The sequence below is a fragment of the Delphinapterus leucas genome, unplaced genomic scaffold (assembly GCF_059928025.1).
Source record: "Delphinapterus leucas isolate spDelLeu-1000000601 "Yukka" unplaced genomic scaffold, BTC_Dleu_Yukka2 spDelLeu_asBTCV2_sq25, whole genome shotgun sequence".
NCBI classification, from domain to species: domain Eukaryota; kingdom Metazoa; phylum Chordata; class Mammalia; order Artiodactyla; family Monodontidae; genus Delphinapterus; species Delphinapterus leucas.
In genome coordinates, this window is record NW_028322234.1 from 15,221,512 (window position 1) to 15,228,526 (window position 7,015).

Below are 7,015 nucleotides of genomic sequence, written 5' to 3' on the forward strand. Positions count from 1 at the left end.
CATATTTTCTTTACGTCCACTTGTTTGCTTCTGGGTAACCAAACTTCTTTTTCAAAAAGGAACATTAGGCCACACTTCTCTAGAGCTGGATGCAAATGAAATGAATACACAAAAGCAAGTAAAAGTAACCAATCCAACGAATAAGTAAGGCCAAAGTTTACAAGAAAGAAGGATGAAGGTCCAGCCTTGAAATTATTCGAGGGCAATGATCCGATCTGAGCTGTGACCACCATTCTCGGGCACAGACTCCCAGCAAGACCAACTCTCTCCTTCCTGGAAAAAGTGTTGAGAAAATGTGAGCAGGCAGGCGTTCATGACTCAGCTAGCACCACCCAAGACTTTCTCCTGGAAAACAAAATAGAGAAGTGAATAGCTTTGGCCAGCGTGATTCTGTGGTATTTCATGCTCTGTGTATGTAGAACTTAAAATCACCTTAGGTCCACCCAGATGTTCAGGTGCTATGCTTGGGGACCCAAGGTGTTGGTGGTAGGAGGACCCTGGCTTGGTGAGGTTGAAGCAGGGGGTCTGGATGGTGAGACTAGGTGTGTCCCTTGGGCCCTGGATATAAGACTCAGCCCCCACCTGGTGGAAAATCCAGGCCACTGTCCCTTAAAATGGGTGAGTCCAGAGACCACATCTACACCAGGTAGGAGGTAACAGAGGCCAGTTTTGAAGATTGTCATTGAGTTCCCAGGAAGGCAGTGCAATAAAGTCCCTTGATCTCTCCATGTTGCAGGCAGGCCTTAGAGCTGACCTGAGGCATGGCATCTCCAGCCTCCCTGAAAGCCTGGATCTTCTTGCCATCAGCAAAGGGTGCTCCTGATGTATGGGCCAGGGTCTGGTGTCTCTAGTAGTATGTCTTGGGGATGCTAAGCCCCTTAATTACCCAGCAGCAGCTGAAGTCCTAGATGGATTTCAGCTGAGTCACCTTCTGGGCGAGGTTGTTCTGGATTGAATCATGTCCCCCCTACAAACAAGTTATGTTGGAGTCCTAACCATCAGGACTTCAAAAAGGGACCTTATCTAGAAATAGGGTGTTTACAGAGGTAATCAAGTTAAAATGTGGTCATCAACGTGGGTCCTAATCCAAAATGACTGGTGTCCTTAAAAAAAGGGGAAAGTTGGACACAGAGACAGACATGCACGGAGGGAAGGTGATCTGAAGAGATACAGGGGAAGATGGCCGTCTGTAAGCCAAGGAGAGAGGCCTGAAACAGAGGCTTCCCCTCACAGCCCTGCCAACACCTTGATTTGGGACTTCCAACTTCCAGAATTGTGAGGCAGTAGAATTCCATCATTTAAACAACCCAGTCTGTGGTGCTTTTAGGAAACTAATACAGGTTCAAAATGCCAGGGGAGCAGAGGGGTCCAGACATAGAGGCCTGGGCTCCAACCCACATAGGCTCCCTATTCTTCATGCTCCAAAAATTTAGGGCTGCCTCACTTTCTTCTCTCACTAACCGTCTGTAAGAGCTTAATGGAGAATGGCTGGGTTTGGAGAGTTAGGGAAAGCAGCTTGCGTGGATGGGTGAGAATCAAAATGTTTAGCATACTGTTGTCTGTAGGCACTCCAAGTAGGGAAGCAACACCCATGCCCAGCCCAGTCATGGGGAGCAGACAGAACATGCACACCGCACCTCAGCCACCCAATATGCTCCTTGAGAAGCATTTATCTTGAAATGATTACAGATTCACAGGGAGTTGCAAAGATAGTACAGATTGGTCCATGTACCCTTCACCCAGCTTCCCCCAGCGGTCACATCTTCCGTTATCATAGAACATTGTCAAAATCAGGAAACTGACATTCTACTGACATCTTCCAGACTTTTCAGGTTTATAGGCACTTGTGTGTGTGTGTGTGTGATGTGTGTGTAGTCCTTACCATTTTTTTAAATTAATTTATTTTATTTATTGATTTTTGGCTGCATTGGGTCTTCGTTGCTGCGTGGGCTTTCTCTAGTTGTGGTGAGCGGGGCCTCCTCTTCATTGCCGTGCACGTGGCTTCTCTTGCTGCGGAGCACAGGCTCTAGGCCCGTGGGCTTCAGTAGTTGCGGCTCGCGGGCTCTAGAGAGCAAGCTCAGTAGTTGTGGCGCACGGGCTTAGTTGCTCCGTGACATATGGGATCTTCCCGGACCAGGGCTTGAACCCGTGTCCCCCTGCACTGGCAGGCAGATTCTTAACCACTGCGCCATCAGGGAAGCCCAGTCCTTACCATTTTATTGCATGTTCAGATTTGTGTAACCACAACCACAATGAAGGTTCAGAACTATTCTGTCACCACAAAGAGAAAGATGTCATTTTAAGAGAAATGTTTGAATGACCCATCCATCCCATCTTGTGTGTATTTTGCATGATGGTGGTGAACTGGCTTTATAGATATGCAAATGTATGCATTTGCTCATATTAAAATAAGGAAGGATAAGCTGAAAACTTAGCTGGAAGGTGGAAGGTGGAACAAAGCTCTCCACTTGCATTTATCATGAACAAATTATCCTGGAGATCCTTCCTCATGGGTCCATGCTACCAATCCTTTTTCATAGCTGTATACTAGTCCCCAGTGGGGTTGTACCTGGTAATTCAAGCTTGTTCCCTTCTCTTGGATTCAAGTATGTCTTTACACTTGCCAAAATAATTTCCTGTGACATGGCTCATTTGACACTCACAGAAAGCCTGAGTGGGGTAGGTCTAATTATACCTGATTTCAGGACAAAGAAACTGAGAATAACAGAGACACACATGGTTTGCTCAGAGTCATGTAACACAGAGGTGGCATAACCAAGTGTTTTTGTTTGTGTGTTTTAATGTCTTCTTAAAAATTGAAGTATAGGGCTTCCCTGGTGGCGCAGTGGTTGAGAGTCCGCCTGCCGAGGCAGGGGACACAGATTCGTGCCCTGGTCCAGGAAGATCCCACATGCCGCGGAGCGGCTGGGCCCGTGAGCCATGGCCGCTGGGCCTGTGCGTCCGGAGCCTGTGCTCTGCAACGGGAGAGGCCACAGCAGTGAGAGGCCCGTGTACCGCAAAAAAAAAAAAAAAAAAAAAAAATTGAAGTATAGTTAATTTACAATGTGTTAGTTTCAAGTGTACAGCAAAGTGATTCAGTTATACGTGTATGTATATATTCTTTCCCAGATTATTTTCCATTATAGGCTATTAAAAGTTATTGAGTAGGGCTTCCCTGGTGGCGCAGTGGTTGAGACTCTGCCTGCCAATGCAGGGAGCACAGGTTCGTGCCCCGGTCCGAGAAGATCCCACGTGCCGCGGAGCGGCTGGGCCCGTGAGCCATGGCCGCTGAGCCTGCGCGTCTGGAGCCTATGCTCCGCAACGGGAGAGGCCACAACAGTTAGAGGCCCACGTACCACAAAAAAAAAAAAAAAAAGTTATTGAGTATAGTTCCCACTGTTATACAGTAGGTCCTTTTTGCTTACCTATTTTATATATAGTAGTGTGTATATGTTAATCCCAAACTCCTAATTTATCTCTTCCCCCCACCCCCACTATCCACTTTGGTAACCATAAGTTTGCTCTCTATCTGTGAGTTTGTTTCTGTTTTGTAAGTAAGTTCATTTGTGTCATATTTTAGCTTCCACTTATAAGTGATATTGTATGGCTTTCTTCTTTGTCTGACATACTTCACTTAATCTGATAATCTCTAGGTCCATCCATGTTGCTGCAAATGACATTATTTCATTCTTTTTTGTGGCTGAGTAATATTCCATTGTATATGTACCACTTCTTCTTCATCCATTCCTCTGTCGATAGACACTTAGGTTGCTTCCATATCTTGGCTATTGTGAATAGTGCTGCAATGAACACTGGGGTGCGTGTATCTTTTTGAATTACGGTTTTCTCCAGATATATGCGCAGGAGTGGGATAGCTAGATCATATGGTAGCTCTATTTTTATTACAGTTTTTTTTAAGAAACTTCCATGCTGTTCTCCATGATGGTTGTACCAATTTACATTCGCACCAACAGTGTAAGAGGGTTCCCTTTTCTCCACACCCTCTCCAGCATTTATTGTTCGTAGATTTTTTGATGATGGCCATTCTGACCAGTGTGAGATGATACCTCATTGTAGTTTTGATTTACATTTTTCTAATAATTAGTGATGTTGAGCATCTTTGCATGTGGCTTTTGGCCAGCTGTATGTCTTCTTTGCAGAAATGTCTATTTAGATCTTCCACCCATTTTTTTGACTGGGTTGTTTGTTTCTTTGATATTGAGCTGCATGAGCTGTTTGTATGTTTTGGAGATTAATCTCTTGTCAGTTGCTTCATTTGCAAATATTTTCTCCCATTCTGTATGTTGTGTTTTTGTTTTGTTTATGGTTTCCTTTGCTGTGCAAAAGCTTTTAAGTTTAACCAAGAGTTTCTTAAACGACAGCTTTATTGAGACATAATTCACACTCCATACAATTCATCCACTTGAGTTATATAATTCAATAGTTTTCAGTATATTCACAAACCACCATCATCATCACCAATCATTTACAATCTAATTTTAAAATATTTTTTCATCCCCAAAGAATCCATTGTCCAGTCTAAAATCATGAAGATTTATGCCTATGTTTTTACCCAAGAGTTTTACAGTTTTAGCTCTTACATTTAGGTCTAAGATCCATTTTGAGTTAATTTTTACATATGGTGTGAGGTAGGGGTCCGAATTCATTCTTTTGCATGTGGATACAATTTTCCCAGTGCCACCGTTGAAAAGACCATTCTTTTCCCCACTGAGTGGACAGCCTTGTGAAAATCAATGAACCATAGATGAGAGGGTTTATTCTAGACTTTCAGTCCTATTCCATTGACCATCTATCCTTATGCCAGGACCCCACAGTCTTGATAACTGTAGCTTTGCAATAATTTTGAAATTGGGAAGTGTGAGCCCCTCAACTTTGTTCTTTTTCAAGATTGTTTTGGCTATTCTGGGTCCCTTTAATTCCCATATGAATTTTAGAATCAGCTTGTCAATTTCTGCAGAGAAGCCAGCTGGGATTTTTATAAGGGTTGGGTTGAACCTGTAGATCAGCTTGGGGATATATTGCTATCTTAATATTAAGTGTTCCAATCCATGAACATGGGATGTCTTTCCATTTATTTAGGTCTTCTTTCATTTCTTTCAGCAATGTCTTGTTGTTTTCATAGTATAAAATTTTGTATTTCTCAGTAAACGTATCACTAAGTATTTTATTCTTTTTGATCAGTTGCAAAGGGAATTGGTTTCTTAATTTCATTTTGCTTGTTTATTGCCAATGCTTAGGAAATACAATGGATTTTTGCGTATTGATCTTGTGTCCCGCAGCCTTGCTGAACTTGTTTACTAGTTTTAATAGGTTTTTTTTAGTGGATTCCTTAGGATTTTCTATCTACCAAATGATGTCGTGCAAATAGAGATAGTTTTACTTCTTCATTTCTAGTCTGGATGCCTTTTATTTCATTTTCTTGCCTAATTGCCTGGCTATAACCTCGAGTACAATGTTAAATAGGATTGTTGAGAGCTGACATCCTTGTCTTTCTCTTGACCTCAGGGGGACATCATCCAGTCTTTCACCATTAGGTATGATGTTAGCTGTAGATGTTCTTTATCAGGTCAAGGAAATACCCCCTATGCCTAGTTTGCTGAGTATTTTATCATGAAGGGATGTTGAATTCTGTTAAGTGCTACCACCAGGATTTGAAACCATGTCTTTCTGACTCCAGAGCCCTAATGCTTACCTGATAAACTAAATCAGGGGCCCCACAAAGGGGTCCCACATTGAACCCAGTAAAGAGCAGCCAGTCAGCAAATGGGGTGTTTCCATCTGCCCCTTTTCTCTTTGGCATTTGAAGTGAACTTGGGAAGAGACAGAGAGGGAAATGTTTAACTTGAAGGAATGCACAGAGACAGTGGACTCTCTGGCTTAGGGAAGAGTTTGTAGGGGAGATGTTTTGGAAATGGCTTGTAAGAATTTAACGCTGGGGACTTCCCTGGTGGCGCAGTGGTTGGGAGTCCGCCTGCCGATGCAAGGGACACGGGTTCGTGTCCCGGTCCGGGAAGATCCCACATCCCGTGGAGCGGCTGGGCCTGTGAGCCATGGCGGCTGGGCCTGCGCATCCGGAGCCTGTGCTCTGCAACGGGAGAGGCCACAACAGTGAGAGGCCCGCATACCGCAAAAAAAAAAAAAAAAAAAAAAAAAAAAAGAATTTAAGGCCGGGTTCCGTGAACTTGGCATGAGGAGTCCTGTGTACATACCGTGATGGGCAGTTGATGGTTTCTCTGGAGTTGTCTCAATGAAAACACAATGAAGCTAATTACCAGGTTCTGGGAGATACTGGGGTGGAGGTTGGGCTGTCAGGGAAGGAGGAGGAGGGTGGAAGGGTGAAGAAAGCCTACCACTCCCCTGCAAAAGGTGGGGATGTTCATTAACTGAACGTTTCACCCAACAAGCAATGAGTCACATCCACAGCTTGCCAGTCCCTGTGGTTGGCAGACACAAAAGAGACCCAGAACCTACTATGCCCCACCTCCCAATTCTAGTATTTTCCACCTTGTAGAACTTTGAGGCTTAAGCCGTGCTCCCAGGGAGAACATTCTCTCCTGTTTCCTCTACAGGCTTCGGCTTGCAGGAGGTCTTGGTTTGGTGTTACAGGATCTTTAATGCCCTTCTGACACTTGTCAACCCTCTGGGGCTGGCCAGAGGCTGCAACAATATCAGACTAGAATGTTCTGTTCTCCCTGTATTGATATTTATGATCACCTGGCTAGTCATCTTGGTTTTTCCATTGACAGTGGTCACATTTATCAATGCTTCTAGACTCTAGATGGTGTAACTCATTTCACCCTCCTAACAACCTTAGGAGATAGAGACTATTACTATCCTACATTGGCAGATGGACAAACAGGCACAGGTAAAGTGGGGAGACAGACAGAAAACAAGCAAACTTCCCCAGAGAGTAATCAGTCCCAAATTGTAATAAATAATCTGGTACTGAGATGAAGATAAACTTTGGCAGGATGGTCAGGGAGGGTCTTTCAGA